Here is a 27,561-nt window from a genome sequence, read left to right on the forward strand (position 1 = left end):
TAAAATAACAGCATTACTTCATACAGTTTTGAATGCTATAGACATGAACAAGCTGATTCTAGCTGAGTGAGAAACTGTATTCCTATATTTCTGCATTTGCTCAGGTTGCCTGAGCAGTGCCAGTATTACTATTGCAAGTTGGATTTTTTCTTTTCAATTGTAGTAAAAGCACAGGTTTATTTTCTCAGATCGGCATTCCTTCTGATATTTTTATTTAAAGAGAGATAGAAACAAACAGAAAACCACCACAAAAAATAAACAAACAAAACCCACCCAAACAAAACAAAACAAAAAAAATAACGCTGAAGAAATCCCTAGTTACATTACAGTATTTATTTGTTTTACCTCATTAAAAAAATCCTACTTATAGCTACAGCAGGAGTGGAGACAAAAGCATATGTAAGACCAGGTGGAAACTGGGAGGAGCAAAGGAAGATAAGGTCTGTTCTACAGCTCTACAGCACTGGCCTTTGCTGGGAGTTCTGCAGGTCTCATCACTTTAGGGAATTGCCTGGTAGCATTCCCACCCCCTGTAAATTATTTTGCTGCTACTTTCACCTCATGAGAAAGGTCACCAGAGAAATCCTGTGGTTTCCCATTAGGATTAATCCTGCTTTTGTCTTACTGACCTCAGTTAGGGTTGCTGGCTGGTGTGAGCAGTTACATTTCCTACTGTTCAGGCCTTCTTCCCATCATTGCAGCCACATAGAATGCACAACAAACACAGGACACAGCAAGCATTGGATGAACATATCATACTTAGATACTGAGGCTAAACACACATAAATTAGTTTGGTCCTTCTCTTTTACCTTTTTATATTTTAGGTTTCTTTTTTTAATTTCAGTTTATTGAGTGACATGAGTTTTGCTATTAATTGGAGCTTTTATTGGAGTTCTGATCTGGGCTGAGTAACTACATGCTGATCCCTCCTGCAGGAGAAAAGAGCTGGTACAAAGACTGCAAGGAGAATGGTGAAATTTTCACTGTGTCATTTTCAAAAATTCTTATCTCATGTCTTTGAAACAGCTGTCTAAGGCTGGTAATTGAAAAGCTGCTATTACTAATCAATGCAAAGAGCAGATTCTGGTCATTCATTGTGCCACTATTTAAAAAGAGGGAAAAGATGAAGTACTGACATCTTCATAACAAGTTACACCAAGCTAGAAATCGGAGGAAAATTATTCAGGCTGTAAACAGGTTCCCCCAAACACCTGATTTGTTAAAACAAGTATCTCAAATCTAAAAATTATTTGTCAAAGATAAAAGAGAAAGCCTATCCATGCCTTTCAGTGTGGACCAGAATGTTAAAACATATTCAGATGTGCAGGTTAACCAAGATAAGTAACTTCCCACCCTTTCTTTTACTCTTCTCCAGCTACCAGCCACCAGATAAATGAGAAATGAGTTCAACTCATAAAATCCTGGTCATATGGACATAACAAAGAAATACTGTATCAGGAAGTAAGAACAGCTACAACTTCATCTTATGCAGCCAAAGTGTCATCAAAAAGAAAATTAGTGTGTTTGGGTTTGTTGTTGTTTTTTTTTTTTCTCCTGAAGAAATAGTGGATCTGTTTTTTCTATCTTTGTTAAGGTATTTATGTAGACTACCTGCATATTTTTTAATCTTGCAAATATTTACTAATAGAAATAGTAATGATGCCTTAACAAATATAAGAATAATAATTATAAATCTATTACTCCACCTGACACAGCTTACCCTGTTAGTGAATTGATTTTCAAGAAAGCTGTTTCTTGGGTTTCTCACACCAAACCCCAAGCAAGTGACCGACTACACCCAACCACATGCCTCTTGTGACTCTCTATCTCATTACTTTGAAACACCTTGTCAGCAATCCCGCTTCATGAATAGACACAAACTAGCCCAAATTAGCTTCTTCTTTTCTTGCCCTTTCACCCAAATTTTAGAACTTCCTTAACCTGTCTAGGTTACAGTGAAACAGGAAGGAAAAGGATCTGTGATTTATACTGTCTGGCTGTGTATTTTCAAAGTGTAAAAGAAACAAATATTGTATTTTCCCAGCCTTCTGAATGATTTCTAATATCGCTTGCAGGTTTCTATTTTATTACAAATTGTACATGATTTGCTACATTTCTGGGAAAGTGTACAATCTGTAATAAGAACTAGTATCCCAGAGAAAAATAATAGTTAAATGGTCTACTAATAAAAGAAACTGGCTTGGAACAGACTAATGTTGTCAATCTATCTTCAGGTAATTCTCTCTTAAAGGAAACACAGCTGCTTAACTGGCAAACTGCTGTGATTTTGGTAGCATAATCCAAGCCAAGAATTATCTATATTGGTTAAAATCTTCACTGCCAATGAAAACAGGATTACTCTTTGGAACCACAACCCAAAGCAAAAATACCAAACTAGCTGCCAGTGCATTTGGATCTGGCAAACATTCACTCTCAACCCTTTCTTTCTTACCTCATCTCAGAAAATCAATTTGGTTTCAGTTTTGCACTAGGCAACTTCTTGGCTGTTATTCAAAAGTTTTCTATTTCCTTAGAAAGGATACAATCCCCTGAGATACATAGGAGTTTGCAACATCCTCTTTCCTAAATACAAGCCTGAAAATATACAGGAAATTTTAACAGTGACCTCTGTACTGGCAACATATTCAGAAATAAAGATGTCATGGGAATTATGCATGACCCCATATATGCATAAACTTGCCTTTCCTTATTCAAGTGTTATTCCATGGACTTCAGGAGGATATAAATGTGAAAACGTTATTCATGTAAGTAAGTGTATCTGGGCCAGAGCTGCAGGTAGTGTAAAGACATGTGGATCTAGTAACAGGAATGTAGCTTCACCAGTCTATACTGTGATTACACTGAGTCTATACTGAGAGGACAAATTTCATCATTAATATTAGCCTGGAATAAGTTACTATCCATTCTTGAATTAAATATATGACAGTGTACAAACATTGTTTCTTCTTATTGAATCAAAAAGTTTTTCAATATCCAAGGTGAGCTGAATCCTCAAAGGTTCCTGGGACTTTGGATTTCCAAGTAGATTCAGGAGACTCGCACAAAATTTTTGCTCAAAGTCCCTGTCTTTCTAAGGCCCTTTCACATTAATGTCGGTTTTTTTACATATTTGTACAAAGTAGAATGATAAAGTAAAAGATACTTTTACAGACAACAATGATATTCCTGTGGCCAGCATTTTAATATAAATGATTATCACAGTATCAGTACAATGACTTTCAGAATTGTCTTCATTGAATCCAAATGCCTGCAGTTCAATAGATCAACATGACTGAACGGATCGATAGCTGATGGTCCAGCAGCTGATGGACTGATCCGAATACCTTAAACTGATGGTTCTCCTTAATTTTTTCTTTCTGTTTCTTTGACAGTTACTTTAATTGTATTATTTAGTATTTCTATGGCTTTCTGTGCCAATAGAGCACTATATTTATTTATTAATTTATTTCTAGTTCATAGATTTATTCATATTCTTACTTAATAGCTGTTATACTGTCTTGCCTATGTTTTACTTTCTTTTCCAATTAATCTCCAAAAGTTTGGTTCAGGTCTTCTTGCAGAAATGCAACAAAGTATTTAAAGTGATGCTGTAAAATACCAATATTCTCATGGTTTTCAAAACGTAATGAAAGTAAAGAAAAAGCCTATTAAAATTTTAAGGTGGGACAGTTTTTCTTTTCTGTATGTTATGAACCTACAAACTTTGGGGTTTTGGGTTTTTTTCTGCATTCTTTTTCTGTTAACAGTAAAGAAGTCAATAAGACTTCCATAGAGTTTATGGTCTAAAAATCCCATATATAACTTCAAGTTTACGTGCCACATCCATTAGAAACACAGGTTTATGCTTGGTAAATGAACCAGCTCTTCTTTATCTATGAAAAGGTAATGTGCCCTGTTAATCATCCATGCTAAGGTTACAAAGTCTCTTGTCCAGCAGGGTGTTTGGTAATCATAGAATCACAGAATCATAGAATAGTTAGGGTTGGAAAGGACCTTAAGATCATCCAGTTCCAACCGCCCTGCCATGGGCAGGGACACCCCACACGAAACCATGCCACCCAAGGCTCTGCCCAACCTGGCCTTGAACACCGCCAGGGATGGAGCATTCACAACCTCCCTGGGCAACCCATTCCAGTGCCTCACCACCCTTACAGTAAAGAATTTCTTCCTTATATCCAATCTAAACTTCCCCTGTTTAAGTTTGAACCCGTTACCCTTTGTCCTATCACTGCAGTCCCTAATGAAGAGTCCCTCTTCAGCATCCTTATAACCTCCCTTCAGAGACTGGAAGGCTGCTATGAGGTCTCCACGCAGACTTCTGTTCTCCAGGCTGAACAGCCTCAACTTTCTCAGCCTGTCTTCATACGGGAGGTGCTCCAGTCCCCTGATCATCCTCGTGGCCCTCCTCTGGACTTGTTCCAACAGTTCCATGTCCTTTTTATGTTGAGGACACCAGAACTGCACACAATACTCCAAGTGAGGTCTCACGAGAGCAGAGTAGAGGGGCAGGATCACCTCCTTCAACCTGCTGGTCACGCTCCTTTTGATGCAGCCCAGGATACGGTTGGCTTTCTGGGCTGCGAGCGCACACTGAAGCCGGCTCACGTTCATTTTCTCGTCGACCAACACCCCCAAGTCCTTCTCCGCAGGGCTGCTCTGAATCTCTTTTCTGCCCAACCTGTAGCTGTGCCTGGAATTGCTCCAACCCAGCTCTAGGGCCTTGCACTTGGCATGGTTAAACTTCATAAGGTTGGCATCAGCCCACCTCACAAGCGTGTCAAGATCCCTCTGGATGGCATCCCTTCCCTCCAGCATACCAACCGAACCACACAGCTTGGTGTCATCGGCAAACTTGCTGAGGGCGCACTCAATCCCACTGTCCATGTCACAAATGACAAAGATGTTGAACAAGACCGGTCCCAACACCGATCCCTGAGGGACACCACTCGTTACCGGTCTTCAGCCGGACATCGAGCCATTGACCACCACTGTTTGCGTGCGGCCATCCAGCCAGTTCTTTATCCACTGATTGATCCACCTATCAAATTGATGTCTCTCCAATTTGAGACAAGGATGTCATGTGGGACAGTGTCAAATGCTTTGCACAAGTCCCAGTAGATGACGTCAACTGCTCTACCCCTGTCCATCAGTTCCGTAGCCCCATTATAGAAGACCACCAAATTGGCCTTCCAGGAGAATCTGTTCCAAGATTTTGCCAGGCACAGAGGTGAGACTGACTGGTCTGTAATTCCCCGGGTCATCCATTTTCCCCTTTTTGGAAATGGGGGTTATATTTCCCTTTTTCCAGTCATCGAGAACTTCACCTGACTGCCATGATTTTTCAAATATGATGGACAGTGGCTTAGCAACTTCATTTGCCAGCTTCTTCAGGACCTGCAGATGGATTTCATCAGGTCCCATGGACTTGTCTATGCTCAGGTAATACATGAAGGACATCATGAATGCAACTTAACTGCTTCTGCGACTGGAACTGACCCACAAATGCAATACCTGCTTTCCCACAGAGATTAATAAACACTGTTGGATCCAGGTTTTGTCTGTGCATGAGCTTCAGTTAACAATCAAGAGTGTAGTAGGATAGCCTGAGTCTTGCAAGACCAGAACAAACACAGGATTCCTTTTGCTGGTATCTCTATGTCATACACTACAGACCTTGATGTACTTTAAACATTGTTTTGCACTGTGAAGTACTGCTGAGCCTTCTTTTGCCCTGGACCCTATCAAGATGTAAGAAGCAGCATGTACAATATGTACAGTCTGTGTGATCATATTCCAGACGTAGCACAGGACTGATCAAGCATAGGTTTCCCTGTTGCTTAGCACAGCAGCCAGGGACCTAATCTGAAGTCTGCTAAATCAGTTGAAACCTTTCTGTTGACATGAAACCATGGCATAACAATGTAAAGCCAGAGAAAAGAATTGCTTCTCTATCTTATACATGAGAAATGTGTATTCTGAGTCAAAGCAGATGTTTGTAAGAGATTAATTTCCCTGATCAGTAAATTCCACAGTAAATTGATACTATTGAATGACTGCAGAAATTTTTTTGGGAATCAGCTCCTTCTGGATTAATTGGAGTGCTCTCTCATAAGCAGTCCTCTCAGTTTTGAGCTTGAATTTTATTGGTAATCAGTGTTTATCAATAGCAACAACTATTTGTACCATTTATTTAGTACACATACTTTACAAATGAAGTAGAGTAACAGTAGTCAATCACAAAGTTATTTTAAAGTAAAATTACAAGTAATGTGTTAGTCCCTAGAGACCATCTCTAAGTTAATATCTGTGTTGAAAGCATAATTATTTTACTTTTCCTCATTATCATCTCTCCTGAGGGAGAAACTGGGGTATCTTTCTTACAAGGAGAGTACGAGAAGTCAACAACACTTTGAGATCAATGAGGAGCAATGAGGAATGCCTTGTTAGGTTTTTGGTTCTTATCCTTAATTAAAGTCACAGAGAGATACAGTGCACTAAAACATAGATTATCTGCAGCTGCCCATTTATATTTTTTGCCTACTTCTGTAGATTTTATTTGTCAAAGGTGCAGAATTAGGCAACAGAAATTGGTTATTTCAGTTAGACCTCCATTGTTCTGTTTCTGGGGGCTGAGCTATCCTGAATTATGAGCAAGCCTGAGTGACACAGTACTGCAGTGTTCCCTTTAGGCACTCAGGTCATTGGCTTCATCAGAAATCAACTTGGGTCCTACAGCATCATAGACATTTGGTGAGACCCTTACAGAGGATAGCAGCAACACCATCACCTCTTCTTACCAGGACTGGCCTCAGCACAGGACCCTCCTGACACCCAGAGGAAGAGAGCAAGGGTGGTAGCTCTGCCTGGAATTAGCCTGAGGGGAAAACTCTGATGGATGTGAAATTTGTGAAGGAGAACTTCATTATCTTGATTTAGCAAGTGCTAGTTAGTGCACACTAGTTACCATCCCCTGCAATTGAAGCACATCAATAACCACAGAGAAATAGTGAGATCTCTCGAATGTTCACCACTCCAGACTGGCATGAGGTAATACCGACAGCAGTATGTGAGGCACTGTACTTTATCTAACACACCTATTTGAACCATCCTTGCTGTACGGACATGGACCAGTAATCTGTGACCTATATCATCCAGCAACAGACAAGTATAAGTTGATGATACAACTGTAACATAAAAATTGCACATATTTTGTAAGAACATCATGACATACAATTAAAAGCATGTGGAATGAGAAGTAAAAGAAAAGAAAAATGAAATTGAAGTCTGTCCTAAAAGACAAGTGTATAGAAGACAGAGGGTTCACACTTTCCTACATTTCTGTAGTCAGTCTGTAGGCTATAAATCTTTTCCCAGGTTAATAACTGGGCTGAATTTCTCCTATTTCAGGCATGAAACCATTCATTTCTTTTCTTTTTTTTTTTTTTTTTTTTTTTTTTTTTGGGTAATGCCATGTGCTTCATGATAAGCAGGCTCTAAAGCTCATATTTTTGAAGTTGAATTAAAGCCAGTTCAGCAAATTAATATCTTGTGATATTATTATAAGTTGGGCTGCTACAGACAAGCAACTTTTCATCACTTCATCTACCTCAGTCCCCAGTTTCCTGCATGTCAAACATCCCATACCCTGTGCTTCTAGAGATCTGTTATGTCAGCACCAGCAAAACACGGATTAAAGGCTTTATCTCAGTCTCCATGGCATCCTATATATTTTGAAGAAAACCTTTTGTCATAGCAAGTGGAAACTGAGAGCCGCAAAAGTACTTCGTGTATGACGTGATCTAATCTGCCATGGGGATACTTTTTTGCATTGCGCAAATCCCTTTTCCATACATAGAAGATCTGGCTTTGTAACTGACATTAGATTTCCTAGATTAATTTGGTTTCATACTTCCTTTGGTTCCACATGGTTGAGGCACACTCACCACTGATGTACTGCAAGACTAGAAAAATTCCCAAATAATACTAGTTCTAAAAAACATTTATTGGCAACAAACAGCTGAATGACATACTCCCAGGCTGGTATATACAGCAGGATATACAGCGGGACACTCTATTATACTTTAAATATTCCATGAAATATCATTTGAAAGCTAGACAGTTCACAAGACAGTTCATTACCTTACTTTTAAGGATTTCTACCCTGGGAATGAAAGGCTTTTGAACTTTCCAGTTTCGTCAAGATCACCTTTAATGTAAATTAGGTTAAAATGAAAGGAAAATAAAGAATGCATTGACCAAATATAAATAACACAATTGAAGAAGATTTAGAAAGAGATGAGTGGATGTGCAAATAGAAGCACACACATATTTATTACTTAGAAAAGCTCCAAAATTTCCTCTTACCCTGCAGTATGCAGCTGGCAAACTAATTAGAAGTTTCATGACCTTGTCAGTCTTATTCTGCACAAACCTTGTGTCCTTACCTTGCTTTATGAAGGTGAAATTTGCTGACTCCTTTTCCTTTTTATGATCCAAACTTTACTTTAGGGTGAGTTTAAATGTAAGTCCAGCTCCTCCTTCTGTGTTTCCAAGATTTCTTATTGATAGCTTCCAATTAGAAGTAGGTTCAAAATTCTGCCCCTGAACTATTGCCTACCTCCTTCTGCTTTGGAAATAGTACTATTCATTGAGCATGCCCAGACAAGGGTGTCTCTTGCCCCCAAACTGAATAGAATGTGCTAATGACTGAGTCCTGAAAAGAGAAGTACTCCATTATCATTCAAATGCAAGAGTGGAGCCCTTCACCAAAACATATTTTCATATAAATGTGTCATTTTGTAATTGTATTTTATGAAGTCATATTGCCAGGATTTAAACAAGCAAATCATTACAGGATTTCTTAGTAGGTGGATACAATGCTAACTAATATTAATATTAATGTTTTCTTTGAGATCAGTAAATTCTAATCTTGTTATTGAGCACTAAGACATGTCTGTTTTCTTTGTTTTCCTCCTATCGCTTCTCTTGTGTAACCTCTGTTTTTATAGCCTGTCTAGAAATTCTTGAGAGGCATGTGGTTCTCTGTCTCCTAACACTGAGAATTCCCATGCAAATCTCTTAAAAAATATCCTCCTTGCTACACTGTCCAATATTCCTAAACACCTTAAAGACCTATCAGAGGATACTTAACTCTATAGGAGCATAAGATTGTTTAGCTAACCATCAGGTCAGGAGAATATGTGATTTACGAATAGCTGAATAGAAATGGCAACTATTATAATTGTATAATACGTGTATAGACTTGCAGTAAAACATAATCACTAAAGAAAAAATTAAAATCAACACACTTAGTCAGCTAGATGATGAAACGTAACTTTAGCCAACATTGGTTGAAATGGAGTTGTTGAAAAATTAGGTCAAGTTCATAATGAAGTCACCAGATGATAATCTCATTTATATTTTGGATAAGGTATTTGATTGGGTGTATGGTGAGGTCATAGGAGGAAATGTAACACAGACTTTAAGAAAATGTTGGATTTCAAGTGACATAACGGAGTTAATGCTGATATTGAAAATGGAATATGCAGGAGAATTAACAACCACAGACTGTGCTGGGGATTGATTGGCTAATACCACTTTTTCTCTGTGTGTGGAAGAAATGAAAATGCAGTATGACTGATCAGCCCTCTGAATAAATAATGACCATTTTTCAGCTCTCTACTTATATATCTCATGGATCTGTTTCTGTCAGGTATAACTACATAGATAAAGAAGCATATGTGTCCAGATGGGATTAAAAAAAAATAAAAAAGAATAACTACCAGTTTGGATTATCGCTTTTGTTTAAATCAAGTCTTTAATATCTTAAGGTGGAAATTGGATTTGAATAATTTTCCTTTTAAAAAGCAATAACTACCCTCCATGTTTGTCCTTTACATGTAAAATGCCAAATAAACTTCAATAGTTGCTTGTCAAACACAAACGGACCTAAAATCTTGCAGAAATCCTGCAGAAATCCTGCAGAAATCCTGCAGAAATCCTAGTATACTTCCTGTCCCTTCTCAGTGCAGCAATATTTTTAGAAAATGAAAAAAAATACATTTCCTTGTAATTGCAAATGTTTTGTCAGGAGTGAAAATACCCTAGTTAATAAGCATACCAAAGTTTTGAAAGTCATCCATTAAAAAAAATACAAGGTGCCATGGAGTGTCCCAGGGATGCTAAATCCACTTAAATTATAAAATAAATGAAAATGTAATTACACCTAAACCGCTCAAAAACGCCGGTGATTTGTCAGGTCTGTTCACACAAGTGGGCCTGTGTGAGGCTGGCCTTTGGGACACAGACTTTCTAGTTACCAAGCAATTAAAGTAAGTGCTTCCTCTATCTGAAACCAAATTTCATTTGAAACCAAATTTCATTTCGCTTCAGGGAGAGGAGAGGCCTGTGGGGAACCAAGGAGACTCAAGGCCCACTGCTGCTACCCACTGGAAATGCTGAAATGACTGCATAGGTGTTGGCCATGGCCAGTGAGGAGTAATTATAAACATCTCCTTTCTGACAAGAGTTACCATTAGCTTTTCCCTTGATTTTACCAAGGCAAGGATTAAGATCACTTCTGGAAATAATTGCTGATAAAGCACTTAGAAATGTAGAGCATCATGAGGATGCTGCTAGGAAATGGTATTACTATTCTTACTTGAAGTAGTAGTGCACAAGTATTTTCATATTGCAAACATCTTGACAAGCACCTCTGGCATTTACCCACTTTCTGTTTCAGGCAGCCAACAGACATCCATGCTGGCAGGTGGGGTAAACATTTGAAAATGGGGAAAAAAATATCTACTCCTGAAACTCATGAAGAAAATTCTGCATCTTAAGCTTGCAAGATGTCAGTTGCTAAATGGCTCCATCTTCTTTATACTACTTCACCAATGCTTTCTGCCTTCAGAAAGTAGTACTGTCAGAGGGAAGGGTAGCAGGAGCACTTAACAGGGATGTAAGTCTTCTCTCCTAAGCAGCCCTTCCTCCCACATATATTTCAATTTCAAACTTAAATATGAAATGCTTGCATTCCACTACGCTTTTGTTAACAACTTTAATTATTATTGTCATTAAGAATTAGTAAAATAAACCCTGTCTAGACAATTTCCCTTGATATGACCTTACAGTGCATTTAAGGAAAAAAAAAGTGATTGCCTCAGCTGGGGAATATTTTTCTTTCTAATAGTTGATGATTTATCTTTGTAAGTGGATATTTTAGAAACATAATTTGAAGGCACCTAAAGGTTGTGAAGTCTAGTGGTGACACACCTTAGTGTTTAACAGCTTTGTGCACTCCATCCTACATTTAAAGGCACCAAACAATGTCATTATGAGACCACAATGCTCACTCTTGTCATGTCTTATCTCTTAATTAGGTCACCTAGTCTGCCCATCTAGTTAAGTACAAAGGCTAACATTATATTTTTATCATTTTTTCAGATTGTTTTTAAACTCCCAATGAAAGGTCCTTCCACTAATTTCTTAGCAAGATTATTTCGTACTCCAGTATATCTCACCATTAGAATGGTTTCTTGACTAGCTTTTTTTTATTTAATATCAGGCAATTAAAGTATTGTTTTTCATGTTGCATGGTTACAAAGATTTCGTATCTCCTTATCACTTCCATATCTGCTGTATCATTTATATCTCTATGGTGTTGGAAAATATGTACATATTTATAGCTTTAAAATTAAAACTAAACTAAAAATGTTCACTTCCTTCAGTGTTTACGATTTTATTTTAAATAAAAATTCTGGAAACTAAGCAATATGCATAGCCTTATCACAACTGCAATCTAAACATCAGCATAGCTCACATCCCTTCTCTCATCCACAACCTGACCTTAGAGGCACCTAAAATTAGCTGGCACTTTCCAGTTACAAGACACCTAAACAGAAGTACTTTTTCTTGCTTTCTTCTTCATGGGCCATTGGCTATAATCCAAGATTAAAAGCTCCTCAATGACCTGCTGAGACTCACAAGGTTTGAACCAGTTACTTAAAAACATGGTGAGAAGATGACACACTTTACACAGAGCTCAACAGCTGGAATGCATACCTAGAAATTGAAAATAAGTTGAGATGCAAGCTTTCTAGAGGCTTTCTAAAGGAACTTAAATAGACATCTTCTATCTTCCTAGAGATTACCTTAATCACCTGGCTATTCCGTACTTCCTCCACCACTCCAGTGAAAGTTGGGCAACTGCAAAAATGAAGGCAAGGTTTAGGAACCTAGAGAAAGAGTAAGGAGGTGATATCCTGGATCTATAAACTAGTGGTAGATTAATACCCAAAATGGAGCAGAAGAAGAGTCCTAGGGTCTGATTTCAAAGCCAGGGTTTCATCCAGTGTCTCTTACACGAAATATATAATCGGACTCCAAAGTAGTACTGAAACTCAGCATTTCCCCTCTAGTGTGTTATAGACACCAGCTCTATGTGTAAATCTTCATTCCTTCCATTAGGAATAAGATCTACAGTGTTTTGCAAAGGAGAGTCCAGGTTTCTGGACTTCTGTTTTCTGCTCCCTGGGCTATTTCAGTACTCTACCCAATCCTTGTTTTGGCACAGGCTGTGGTGCAGAACAGAGGAATGTAGAATACAGTTCTGATTCAAACGTTTTTGTCTAATTCAGGCTCACAGCAACATTTGAGAGACTTTCTCTTAAAATTGCTTTTGTCAGGGCAATAACAGAGCTGCTTGGCTTGAATAGCTAATATTACCCTATAGTTTAAAAACTGTTTAGTGGTCAAAAACTGTGAACTGCCTGGTACTTTCTGAACTTCCTTTTCACTTCTTAATGTAGTGACTGGCAGAGACTCACAGTGTTATTTCTGATTTGAGGGCAGGAGTTCATCTACTCCCTAATCAGTATTTTCCATTCATTATTGTTGTTAAATACACTGTCTTCTTGTACCTCTTTTCCATGCTTTAAGGTTGAGATGTAGGGAAATCAGTGTTTAGGGAACAAGATCTGTACCTGTAGTATACGCAAAACTCCTTAATGGGCTGATACATGAGCCTATAGTACTGCCTGCTAAGTGTAAAACGGTTCAGCTGCTCTTTGCAATTGGGTAGCAACCTTGCACATACCTCAGATCTGTTACAAATAGCACAAACAAGGAGAAGTGGTATAAAAATCCCAAATTTACCACACAATAACCTTCCAATATTTATAAAACCTATACAAAATGTAAGGACAAGACGCTGAGGTGCACTAAATTTCTGCCAGCTAGAGCAAGTGTATCCAACATATTAACTAAACAATACGCAGCCAAGTGTTTACAGCAAAATTATTAACATACTTATTCATGTTCAAAAAGTCAATTCAAACTTCTTTTATTAACAACTATATTTTAGTCCCAAACCTTTCATTACAGGAAATAGCATGAAGAAATGTTTTGAGTGAATGAATTTTCTGAGCATGTGAATTGAACTGAATCAATTTTTGTAATTTCAAGGCCATTCATTGTGAATACAGTTCAAGACTCCAAGGGTGCACTACAGCAACACATTCAGACTGAATTGCTTTGAAATTGGTTAAAACTACTTCATTTTCTTCAGCTACATTTTGGAAAGCATGTTTTCATGGGGTAAACTTAATTTCAAGTTGAACTGCTGAATTGATTAAATGCCTTATTGTATCTTACTGAAACTTAATTCTAATTCCAAAGCTCTCCAGAAAAAAAAAAAAAACACTAACTCAAAAAACCCCTACTACAACCATGGAACCAACTCCATCTTCAGAAACTTCTTCAATTCTTGGCAACCAATATCCTTCTTTTCTTTTTTATTTCAGATTTTGTGTTTTCAGTGATGATACACAGTCTTTTTCCCCTCTTGTTTTCTACGTGAACATGATCCTACCAGGATGACCAAGGATAGCTCTTGCTCTCCTTTTTTGTTTGTTTCTTTTTTTTTTTTTTTCTGTAAAATTGTAATGACTCTCAATACCTTTTATTATGAGTAATTTTGCAGGAATGGAATGTTAGGATTTACTAGGATGTTAGGAGGAAAAAAGCAGAAATAAGGTTTTTTATTTCTGTAATGCAGGTTTCTAAGACTCATTCCTATATATCAGGCTTCTTAAGAATAACAGCCCCCGCTGTTTTCCATGGAAGATGCTCATCAGTGCTCCAGAAAGGATTCTTGCCCAGCTGTCCATACAGCTCCTTGCTCCTGGCAGGAAACAGGAGGCATAAGCCACGCCTGTGGCTGAATCCCTGCTGAACATGGAGCTTTTGTGAGCCCAGAGCTGTGCCGACTGCATTCACCAGTCCCACAGCCAGTCACATACAGAATTATTTGAGAGCACAATTGGAGGTTAAAAACGTTTCACTAGGATATTTCTGACAGTGTCTTACCCACAGCCATGCACATAAAGGCACTTTATTGAGCCACAGATCATCTGGAAGTTTTTTTTCATAGCAGATGGCAATGACTTAAAGCTTTTTTTCATAGGCCTTTCTACAGTGTGTAACAGGTGAAAATGGAGATATCTAGATTACATAAAAAGAGTTTTATGAGCTCTTTTTCATATTCTCTCTTATGGTAGCCATTTAGGGAGTCTCATCTTACTGTAACATAAGGAAGACTTTGCATCACAACCATCATGCTCAACAGCCACCAACGAGAAAAAGCCAGTCATTAAGTATGCAAAATTCTTCCTATGCACCTAACTCCAACTGTACCAATATTGATTTTCATCTTCTGTTTTATTTCCCAGGCACCTGGCAATGAAATCATCCTTCAACTCTTTGTCAGCTTTAGTTTAGTCCATCCTAAGTCTTGCTTTGAGAAAAGCCTTTACAGAAGTCTCAAAGAAGATGAATAACAGTTGCAGAGGAAAGAACTTGGCAGCCAGTGACTAGAATCCAGAAGAAGAGTAAACATAAAACATTTCTTATGTGACAGAATGCAAACTGGGAAGATAAGAGCAGCAATTTCTGATTTAAAATGTTTGGCTCATAACACTTCATCCTAAAGGAAAATTAAGGCAGTCCTTTCTGCGGAGCATTACAAGGAGGTTCCACAGAACAACCTTTCCCAACAAAGAAAGAGTCTCACCTGTTAATTTCTAACCAATTCTTGTATGCAATGTTAAGCTGCAAGAGCTTCCATTGAAAATTATATTTCCTTTGAAGTCTCATATCATCAATCATCATCCGCACTGTTTTGATTTACTGCACCATTTTGCCCAATCTCACAGGGCATTTTCTGAAATATTACACAGATAAGATATTATAAATGTATATCTTTACTGCATCTGTCCTTCAATGCAGAAGGCAGCCTCTATGGCATCATGTAAAATAAAAGTAAGGCTGCAGCTGCACTTCCACAGAGCCCTGCAGCCGCTAATCATGGTGGCTGTATCTTACTCAAGATAATGGCATTTTAATATATTTACTTAATTTCTAGATGTTTGTGTTTAAATTCCATTCATGGGAGCATTCTCAAGTTGAGTACACCCAAGACTCAAGAAAAAGTGTATCACAGCCCAGAAATATAGCCTCTAAATCCTGCTGTTTTATTCTGCCTCAGCTGTTCAGCAGGGTATTGCAGCATTATGACTACATTTTGCAGATGTTTACTGTGACTGCATTTGAGTACCTCCAACTGGACAACATATTATCTCTGTAAACATGTTTCCATGCGCTGAGCTGTTTTGAAGCCCATAAAGTTTAAAAATACCATGTTTTTTTCCCAATGTCAGCACTCTGTTTATGCAGTGAAGTGTTACACATGGACTCTCACAGAAGTAAATAAAATTATCTCAGACTGCCACACAGCAAGGGAAAAATGTCACATTTCTTTCTGACACATCACTTTGGAGTGGAGCAGATCTCAGGAGGTAGTACAACTGTGGGAAAAGTTATCTTTAGAATTATCTATCTCAGTAACCTTGTTGCTGTACATGTTGAAGCCAACCTTGGTATGACTCATTTCATGGAAATGGGATTCCTGCAGCAAGTGATACACAGTAAGACTGAGTGGAGATAAGGGACAATGAAGAGGCAAAACATTATTTCACTTTTATTTAAATTTTAAAATAAGTGTAAATAGAATTTTAACTTAGTTTCTTACCAGCCAGCCCTTTGCAAAGGGCTACCTCTGTGGGGAATGGTACCTTCAGTTCCAGAGGTTTATAAAGAGACAGAAAATATAAGGCCAGTCCCTTTCAGTGAACGATTTCCCATGAGGGAGCTCTTTCATGTGTCAGTGGAGCCAGTCTGCTTCATGTAGACACCAACATTTAGTTTAAGACAAAGTCTCCTGCGGTTTCCAATAAGGCTATGTTTTGGTCACTGTGTTACCACCTACTTTAAATCAAGATTAAGACCTTATGTTTTTGTTACCTTCCTATCAAAGAAATTCACACTCCCTGTTGAATCCTAAACCCAGAGGTACCATTAATGACATATTTACAGGGGCAAAATACAGAAAAAAAGTACCTTTGCATAACACAGGGCCAAAGGATAGTCAAGCAGGGCGTATGATTTTTAAATGCTTCTGATCCAGCAAGGAAGAGATTACTGCTTTCTATATTCATATTTTATACTCTGAGTGACTCCAGACTAACCTCAGGGAGAGTGCAGAATATTGGCTTGTCTGGGCTTGGGAACTGATACCGGAATATGTAATCAGGAAAGCCTTCAGTCTGATTAAGCCTCTACTGACACCACCCTGGTTTTGGTGAAATTTAAACTGCCTCTTCCCTCTTCCACTGCCATTGTGAGAGGCATGGCAAGGCATTATACCCCACTTGTTAATGATGGATGATGCCACTGCTTCAGGCAGTGCTGTCTCCTGGGGATATGGCAGAGATGGGCAGGCAGCAGAACACGGGCTGCACCTCAGACCAGCTGGGCCAGCAAGTACCCCCCGTCTGTATCATCAGCGACAGCAGCTGCCGCCTTTCATTTCTTCCCATCCCTGAGGTTTTAATATTATGGTGTTGGAAAGTGTCTTTTAGTCCTTCATTTACCACATTCATTAATGCTGCTTCTCTGAAAAATTTGGACCAGAGCAGGGGAGGTGTTGCAAGGGGGAGGGAGTTGTAGTGGAAAAGGAGAAGCAGTGTGTTTTGACTGATGCTACCACCACAGGCTACTCCACAGAAAGAGAAGTTAGATAAATCCTCCCAAAAAGCTGCAAGATCTCTGACTGCATTGAAATCCTTTGTTATCACAGCACACTTTGCAGCACTCTCTCTCAGGGCATATTTTCTTCATTTTTGTAGCAGCCATGTTTTGTCCCAAAAATTGGCATAAATGGTCTTTCCTCCCAAATGAATAATGCATACAGACCTTAACCTCATTTATTGTAATGCAGTGTCCAGGTATGTCAGGGTCACCGTGCTCAGTGATAGAAGACTTCATTTCTGGTGTGGAGAATTTTTGTGATCAACAAGAGATGGTGTCTTGAAATGATTATGTGCCTGAGGTGGGAGATTACAAACCAATGAAATGGATAAAAGATATGGAATACACCCTCAGTGTGCACTTCTACCCTTGAAGGTTACTGAATAGAGTACTGGAAACTATCTTATTAAAGTTATAAGACAGGCAGTGTATTTGCTGCAGGCATCATGGAGGACATAGGTCCTTATCTGAAAAAAAGAGGAGTTGCTGCACCAGCACAAAGCACAGATTCATTAGTTAACAGGAGCTGAAACAGAAGGCTGTGTTTACCTTAACCATCTGCCTGTGAAGTCATTTTCCCTCCTACTCTGTTTCTGACACTGAATATCCTTACAGGGAAACATGCTTTTAGGAAAGAGCTTGACCAGTGCTCCTCTACTTTTCCTAAAGCTGTTCAGCAACAGCTGAGGCTATCGTACAAAAAAACAATATTAACTCCCTGCTTCGAATCACATGGACAGAACACTTGAATTTGAGGGATCGCAGCTTGTGGAAAGATATTTTGGAACTCCCTACTTTCTCTGAAAAAAAAAAAAAAAAAAAAAAAAACACAACAGAAATTGCCTTTTGCAACCTGTTTGACAATCATTCCACCTAAAAATTGACAAGTGCTCCATTTAAGAAATTATTAAAAATGACAAAATTAATAATGTAGTGCAGCTTTGTTGTTGATGTTTTTTTTATCCAACATACCAATCTAGGTCCTGTCTTTAAGTAGATGCCCCCAGAAATAGAGAGATTGGGGTATTCACCTCATATAAGAACTAGGTTTCATAAGAAGTCTTGTGGAGAATCAGCTAAGGAGTACAAGGCTCTGACTCTCCTTACTAAAAAGGCGCAAGCTATTTGTGTATTAGGTGGAGAGCTTTTGGTGGGCTTGGATATTTCTGACATACAAATACAGGTACTTTCAGAATTCCTGGTTTAAGTTCTTCACTGCAGTCAGAGACTAAACAGCAGTGTATTAATAAATAAGTGGAGTGCATTTGTCAATAAATAGAGGTGTTAGGAAATGTTGTAGTGGAAAAATTTCAGCTAAAATACTGAAATGTTAGAGTCGTAGAATCAACTAGGTTGGAAAAAAACTTTAAGATCACAAAGTAAAATATGGGGACATCTCAGTGTCGGTAAAATGCCATGAAACCTCAGGCCAGTGAGCTGTGCCTGGGAGAGAGTTTAAGGGGAACCCAGGAGGCACAGGGTCTTTGTTCCTGCAACAGGCCCTTGGAGGAAGGAAGCTTTTCTGGAGGTGGAGACTCGAGGTACCCTGGTTCCTTTTTCAAGGTGCAAAGCGTTGCAGAACAGAGCAGCCACGAGCTGACAGCAAAATAAGCTGAGTTATAAGATATAAAGTGAGTTACAAGATGTAAAGTGAGTTATAAGATATAAAGTAAGTTATAAGATTTATTTTTTTTTTAATTGTATTTGCAATCAGAACACAAACTAATTTTGAAACCTCAAAATTTGCCTGGAAACAGTAATCTTCTATTTCAGGGTAGCTGTTTGAATTAACACTAAACCCCAACACACTTCTTTAGCAAACAAAACTTTTATTTTATGTCACTTCTGATCAATGTCTTTTCCACTAAAGGGAAAGCCATAAAAGTCTAACAAGGACTGAAAGCTTCCTAAGACATCAGTAGCTGTTTTTTATCACCATCATGATAAAACATTTGTGGTACCTTTGTTCCTACTGACCGAAACATTAACAACATGTTAAGGTAAAGAAGAGACCCAGTGGGTTCCAGAGGGGTGTAACACCATCATAAAATGCAGAGGCTTGTGTTTTACTTTTCTTCCAGCCACACAGTTGGTTGCCACCCTGCAGCCTTAGGCACAAACACTGATAATAAGCTCAGAAAGAACTTGTAAGTCTGAACTGTGTTTCATGCAGCTGGTTCTGTTTATGGATGGTCTGTCCAGACCACCTGAATAAGACCCTAGATCTGCAGCAAGGTGCTGGGCATGCTTGTGCTCTCCCTCCCAGGACAGTTGTGGTGTGGACCTACATTCCCTTCTGCTGACTTAGCTGTGAAAGTAAAAATGCCCAGCAAAGGGATGAAATGAACCTCTGCATGCATTAACCTCTTGTGCTGCTGCCCAAGGTTTTCCAGAGCTTGTCTGTCAGCGTTGTGTTAGAAGACAAGAACTGCAATTGTTTACTTCTTCCTATACAGAGGGTGCAAGGGGAGAAGCTCATGGAAACATTTTTTTCTATGCATTCCCACAGAGGTCAGTCACAGTCTTACCTTGTGAATTACAGGATTTAAACCCTTCTGTGAAGTAAAAGTACATTGATTTTGAAAGCTGGCACTTAAGCAGAGCACCTTCATGGTTACATTAATTATTTAACACATCTGTTCATCATGTAGAAAACTAGCAATTTCCACCACAACTAACTAAAGGAAATGCTTGTTTCACAGTCTGCTGGGAAGGAGCTTTGTATATGCAAATAAAACCCACAACGAACTGTTAAGCATCCAGTCCTTAAATTTCTGTTGTGTCCCAGTTATTAGCCACAGATGTCCAGTAATGATCACTCTTTGTTCACCAAATTGACTTTTTTTTTCCCCTGTGGGGAGAAGGATAGAACAATTTGGCTAAAGAAAGTCTGCCCTTCCACTTCCTGCTTCCCTAATGAAAAAAAATGAAATTTCTTGAAACATAGAGTAGGTTAATTGGAGCAACCACTGTCCTGCTCAGTTAATCAGCTCTGAATTCACCAATAGGTATCCCAGCTGGCACTGGAAGTAATCACTGGAAGTGTAGGAGTGTGTATATAAACTAGCCAAAGCTCAAAGAACAAAACTGTGCCTGTGATGACTGAATAGACAGCATTATCCTCATAAAAGATTTCTTACAAAATTATTTCAGTGGAACAAAATAGGATATGCACAGTACAAAAAAGGAAAAGCAGAACAATATTAGAATGAAAAGGAGGAGATAATAAAAAAAGGAATATTAAGACTTGAATCTACAGAGTCAATAGAATTCTGTTGAATAGCCTATTGTACCTATTTTGCTGTAAAAAAGCACTGTTTGGGAAAAGGGTTTTATTTTAGACTGAAGTGACACTATGAAAAGAAATTTTCTGACTAAGAATTCACTGGGGCTGTGACAGTCATTACTAAAATAAGGAGAGACAATAATATAAACTCCTACTAAAAAATACCTACTAGCACAAACAACTTAAATATATTCCTGTATTTAAGAGATGTTAATATTCATAACACCTGGGAGCTTGCTGTTACACCTTTAAACCTGGCTCTGCAACAGTGGCACATCACTCAGATTCTGCCTTTCTCAAGTCATACTACTTTTCCCCCAATGATTCAATTAGATGAAAGAGAACTACCCTGAGCCATTACCAACCAGCATAGCATTGTCATTTCATTATCTTTTTGCTAGGAGACATCACTTTTTCTTTTTTTTTTCTTTTTCCATCAACAATGGGCTGGGTCCCGTTTTTTCACAATGTAATTTTAGAGGGATCAATCGAATAGCAAAGGTTAAAGTTGGGTACCAAAGGGCGTAGTCTCAGGACATGAAGAGGGCATCATGTCCTGGATCAGTATGTAAGAGGATACGACTCTGTCATTTATTTCTTGACAGCTTTTGATGATGCGGCTCAGGCTATGGAAGTCCATGGCCATATTAAACAAAAGAACTTTCCCCAGACACCAGACCTTTCCCTTCCACAATAGCCCACAAGCGCCTGAATCTTGACATTGCTGAGTAGCTGTAGCACAGCTGACTTCCAGCACACAGCCCAATCCACAAGCCAGCTCATGTCAGCTTCTCTCATTAAAGCCCCAGGTGTTGATTACTATTGAAGAGGTCTGACTGGCTGGGTTTCCATGAAATGATGCCAGAGATCATGCTGACAACAACTCCCATGTAGTCTTCTCTATGCAGCATAGACTGTAGTGCCTAATTTAGGTATCACAGATGCTGCCAGCAACCTTAACGCTTAAATCCTTTTTGTATAGACAGTCCTGAGGTACAGTACTGCAAGTTATCCTACAGTTCCTGATGACAGGCAATAGAATGTGACCAGCAGATCGAAGCAGGTGATCCTGCCTCTCTACTCTGCTCTCAAGAGACCTCAGTTGGAATATTGTGTGCAGTTCTGGTGTCCTCAACATAAAAAGGACATGGAACTGTTGGAACAAGTCCAAAGGAGGGCCATGAGGATGATCAGGGGACTGGAGCACCTCCCATATGGAGACAGGCTGAGAAAGTTGGGGCTGTTCAGCCTGGAGAAGAGAAAGGTGCGTGGAGACTTCATAGCAGCCTTCCAGTATCTGAAAGGGGCCTATAAGGATGTGGGGAAGGACTCTTCATTAGGGACTGTAGTGACAGGACAAGGGGTAATGGGTTCAAACTTAAATGGAGGAAGTTTAGATTGGATATAAGGAAGAAATTCTTTACTGTGAGGGTGGTGAGGCACTGGAATGGGTTGCCCAGGGAAGTTGTGACTGCTCCATCCATGGTGGTGTTCAAGGCCAGGTTGGATAGCGCTTTGGCTGGCATGGTTCAGTGGGAGGTGTCCCTGCCCATGGCAGGGGGGTTGGAACTGGATGATCTTAAGGTCCTAACAACCCTAACTATTCTATGATATTTATGATTCTTTTTGTTTATGCTTAAAATTTAAGAAGAGTAATTTTGGTTAAATTAATAGAAATTTATACTACAAGAGACAAGATAATTATATTCCTTATTATATTACCTTCTCTCACCCTCTACTCCGCCCCTCCCCCCCAAAAAAAAAAGCATTTGGCTAACCTTTCTGCACTACCATAGTATTTCATGGCAATTCCTACAAACTCTTCTCTGCTTTTGGCAGGAAGCAAGCTCCTTTCTGACAAGGTCATGCAAAAGAAGCCTTGTTAATACAAAAAGGGGACAAAATCTAAGAAACATTTTGCATCAGTTGTTGCCATGTAAAAATACAATAATGGTACTTTAGCTGTTAAATTGAAGTGTGCCATTTAAATAGCATAAAATATCACGCTAGCTAAGAGAAATGTAATAGCAGGGAATGAAGCAAAAAGAAAATCCTTTAAAATCTCAAGAACTAAAGCAAATCCATTCACTATAGGCCAGTAAATTTAAACCAGATATCTAAAGTGCCCTATTGGAGAGCCATCAGTGGTAATTCTTTGGCCACACAAGATAGTATATCTGTGATTAAGTCCACCAGTGCTGAGATCAAACGAAACCAGCAGACATTTAATCACATCACAGACGACATATAAAGGAAGCTACCGTTTGCTGTCACAGTTTGCTGAGGGGTTGTGTCAGGCTGCTTGAGGACGTGTCCCGAAAAGAAGTCATGCCTGTTACTGAAAAGTGTCCCTGTTTGCACGATGCCTGACTCTGTTCAACTCTGTGAAGGCTAAAACTGTCAGCAAAGAGAAATTCATAGTTGATGAAATCACGCTTGTATTTGGTGCTTTTCTGAATGCAATCTTTGTGAAGAAGTCAGATTTCAATAACACAGATGTTGCACGGAAAGGACAGTCTAGTTACATCCTATTTACAGCAATGTGACTAAGATCAGAGTCTGGCTTGAAATATTTAAAACAGGAACTTGAATAATTTGGATACAAGGTATTGGAGGGTTTGATAGGAAACAAAAAACACTTTAAGGAATACTTTGCTTTTGGTGTTCATCATCATAGTCAACAAAACAAGCCTCTCTTATACTGAAATAAACTTAGAAACAGGCATTTTTTCATTCCCTGAAATCTGACTGTTTTTTGTGGTTTTACAATAAACATTCTTTGCAGTCTGTGACCACTGATTTCTCTTCTGAGAATTCCTTGTCCTGAATTTTTTGGAGGTTTTCTCCTAAGAAGACAAGATTAAAATCAAAGATTGCATTGTGTCACAGAGATTCCATTGGTTTCTGTCAAGGAAGGACATCACGATCTTCATGTATCAAATTCAAGAATGAAAACCTAAACACATACTGTTTTCCTAGGCATGATCAAGAACAATATAATCCACATTCATAGTTGTTTGAGGATTGTCATGGCCAAAGCAGAAGAAATCCTAGCTTGGGAACAATCGTACCTGGAAGCAATACCATCAAACAAGTGAAAGAAAGACTGGAGAAATACAACTACTTTCTTCTTGATCTGTCATGTTGCATCTCTGCAGTGTCATCCATCACAAGTGACACAAGGATACAGAAAATTGTATTTCATTGATTAAAAGGTCTGTCTTCCACCATTAGAGGACCAGGAAGTGTACAACTGTCTAGTCTTCAAAATGTAAGCAGTTCTTATCCTCTTTGAGTATTGGTTCAGTAAAAGACAGGCCATAACACAACAGTGATGACAGATCTAATGCAAATTAGCAAGTGCAGCTCCTAAAACACCAGTGAAGTATGCTTTTTTCCTTGGATTAGTTACACTTGACACCTCTTTTTTTTCACAAATGTAAAAGATTTATTGTGAGATCCTAGCTTACCCTGTGACGCTTAAGGTACTTGTGACACAAAATCTTACTCAGATTTTATTTACATCAGGCCTTATCACTCCTTTTAGCCAAAAACTGCTTCAGCTGCAGAATGCCTGCAGAAAAGCTACAGGAAGACAAAATCTGCGTAAGTGTGCAAAGACAAAAGCACGAGTTCTCATTTTTTGTCCATGTACCCCAAGTCCATGTCATTTCTGCAGAGATTAGCAAGAAGAAAAGAAATACAGGGGATACTTTATCTCAGGAAGCTGTACTAAAACTCATTAAACACACCACCCCAAAATAAACCATTCACAGAATATGTTTTGGTTTTGGTTTTCTGGGTTCTTTTTTTCTGCAATACAATGATCTTTAACATAGGCATGTTTATAAAGGACACAGCTGAAGAATCCTTCAAAGCCCTCCAGACAAAAATATGATCTACCAAAAGATTTTTTTGTTATGTGGACTTACTTTGTGGAGATTTTAATTTTGTTGGGTAATGTATTCTTCTTTTTGCTCTATCAATCAAAGATGGTTCAGTGCTGGGGACTGACTGCTGACAGTTCATGCAATTACTTTTAATTGCATAAGATCCACTTGCACAAGTAAATATCCCTGGGAACATACAGAGATTCTTGATTTTTCACAAATCTTACTCATGTGAGTTGAAAACTTCTCCATGATAGAGGGAATGTGTTGATGAAGCCAGTGGTCTGTGCAGCCCATGTTCCTTCTAATTAGGCAAAGAATAGAAACGTGCTTGTTAGCTGAGACATCACTGTTTTCCACCTGATGACCTGTAAATCTTTCATCTCATGCTAAGCCAGCAACTGCTTTAAAGCTGCCTGGCTGCCTGTGAACCGGCACGCGTTAGTCCCAAAATGCTTATGTTTGAAAGCCTCAAGCTTCAAAATAAATTTAAAGCCAGAAAGAATATCTTTAAGAAGACCAGCTTTCACAGACAGCATTTGAAAGGTTAGCACCCCATTCTGCATGATCAGTGTGTAATTTTTTAAGTAAGCATGAAACATTTTATGTTCACAACATGAGTAAAAACTAGGGAAATAAGAATATAAGATTCTTCTTTAACTGACATCAGAAAGTGAAGTTTAAGATGACTAACTGTTGAAATTTTAGTTGGTAATCATGAAATTATGAAAGCAAAACAGGAGCTGACACATGGGAAGGGTTGAGACCTGAGGAGCTGGTGTGAGCTGGTAACACCCATGCTGGCTGTGACACACCCTGCCACCAGACAGTGCCGCATTTCATGAAATGGGCTCACAAACCCCAAAGACTTTCGATCAGTGGAAGATTCACACAGAAGATATGTACTTTTTTATGTGCCTGAGAAAAGCTACCAGAAGCCAGCAAAGAGAGTTAGCAAACACCATTGTGTTTGTTTCTTCTCTGCCGGAGTGAACCTGGCCTTGTGTCTGGGATGCAGGTAGAGGAAAAAATAAAATCAAAACCAAACCAAAATATGAAAAAGAAATACAAACTCAGAGAGTAGGGACTTCTATCTGAAACAAAAGGCATCAGAATATTGCAAGAGTCATATAACCTGGTGTCCTCAGGTGATATTCATTGGTTTCCTGAGAGCAAGGCACAAAATGTTCCATAATGTTCATATAGCACAGAACTATGAGGTTAGGGTAGAAAGGAATCCCACAAATGTTATCCATTGTTCAGCTTCTGCTGTGGAGTTTTGGAACCTTATAATTTCTACACATAGATAATATTTTGCATGAGCGCATTCTATGAATTAATTCAGCACAGCTGAAAAGCATTCTTCCTCATTTCTTGTACAGGCATTATCTTCTCCTTCCCTGCTCCCTGCACTGTAATGTACTCCAATGGCTACTGTCCAGTTCATGACTAGATTAATCACAGGTTCATTCTGTCTTCATTTCCCGTGCTTATTACTACATCAAATAACTGTGGCATTCCCTGAATTAATATTTTGTCAACAGACAACCACACAGAACACACACATCACCAGGCCTTTCTGCATGGGGACACGCTGACTATCCAGAAGCAGATGGACTGAGGGGTAAATACATCCAGACATCCAACTGAGCCTGTGGCTGACTTTGGAAAATTAGGCTATATATTTAGTCTCTTACATTCATATTTAGTTCCCTAGCTTTGGATAGTATTAAATGTGTGTGCATGGGGGTGATTCTCTGGAGCTTTTGCAAAAAGGGTACACCAGAGGTAACATCACATAATGTTTCTTATACTTCTTTCTCATGCTTCTTTATCTGATGAACATCACAATCCCCAGTTGCCAAGTCAAAGAATGTATCTTCCTTTCACACAGCATCTGCCTGTCTGACATGTTCTTGGGAGTTGCCATATGTACTTATCTTCTGATATTTTGTCTTGGATGCATATAACCCGGTGTCTTCATTCACTAAACTGTGTGGATCATTCAATTTTAGTGCTGCAGTTTTCAAAACAGCAAGCTCAGGATGCCTCTGAATAACTCTTGTAATGGAGTGGTACATCATCTTAAATTTAAATCAGAGAATGCTTCTATGTTCACATGTATTTGCTCATGTGTTTCAACTGCTTCTCAAGCTGAAGCACACTTGAAACGTATTCCTGAGAGTTCCAGCCTCAGAAACCTCCTGGGCGAATGGGATTACACTAGCTGGAGTAATGCTTTTGTTTTCAAAAGAAACAGTTCCAAAACATCATGAATTAAACACACCAACAGAAATTCAGTCAGAGGATATTTATGATATTTGCTTGACAGGAATTTCAGATAATTTCTTCTCCTAGCCACTTTCTTCCTCACTCTGCTTGGTCAGTAACATCTCCATGTCAAAGCAAGAGATCTGGGTGAGCTACAGGGGTGAAATGGCAGCAACTCACTTGATGTATGCACCTAACTTCATAAACCAAACATTTATTAGGCAAATTAGTCTGTCTTCTCCAGTCATGATGGTACTTGGTGAAATGTTTGCTGTATGCACTCACTTTCCTGCTTTGACCTGGTGATGTTTGACATATTGACAATTTATAGCTGATTAAAATAAAAGCGGGCAAACTTAGGGATCTTTTTTAATGCCTATACATTATATTTGATACTACATTAAATTATAGCTATCCTCTCTGAATATTACATATATTTTTCCACAAAATTCTAATTTGGGCTCATCATATTTTATTATTACGGAACAAGGAGGGCTAAGTTTCCAGGCATAGCTAATCTATTTATTAGATGAATAGATCATAGATAAATATGACTAAGATCTAAGGACCAAAAATGTTGGAGAACCTGCTTTATGAGAAAGACTAAAGGAGTTAGGCTCAGAGAAGGCTCAGGGTTTACCTCATCACAGTATTTCAATACTTAGACATCAGCTGCATAGAAAACAGAGGCTCTGTCTTCATAAGGAGCCACACGGAGAAAGGGAAATGGTTACAAATTTCACAGGGAGAAGTTTCATTTTAAAAAGAAAGACATTTTTACAGATTGTAAGAACAATCATTCACTGGAGCAACATCTTCAGGAAGGTGGTAGAGTCACCACCTCTGGAGGTTTTTGAAAAGAGATTGGACAGGGTGCTAAATAATCTCACCTAGGCTACTTTTCCCACGAAAGGTTGTATCAGAGAATCTTTCAAGGTCCCTTCCAA

This window comes from Psittacula echo (genome assembly GCF_963264785.1).
Source record: "Psittacula echo genome assembly, chromosome: 4".
Classification (NCBI taxonomy): Eukaryota; Metazoa; Chordata; class Aves; order Psittaciformes; family Psittacidae; genus Psittacula; species Psittacula echo.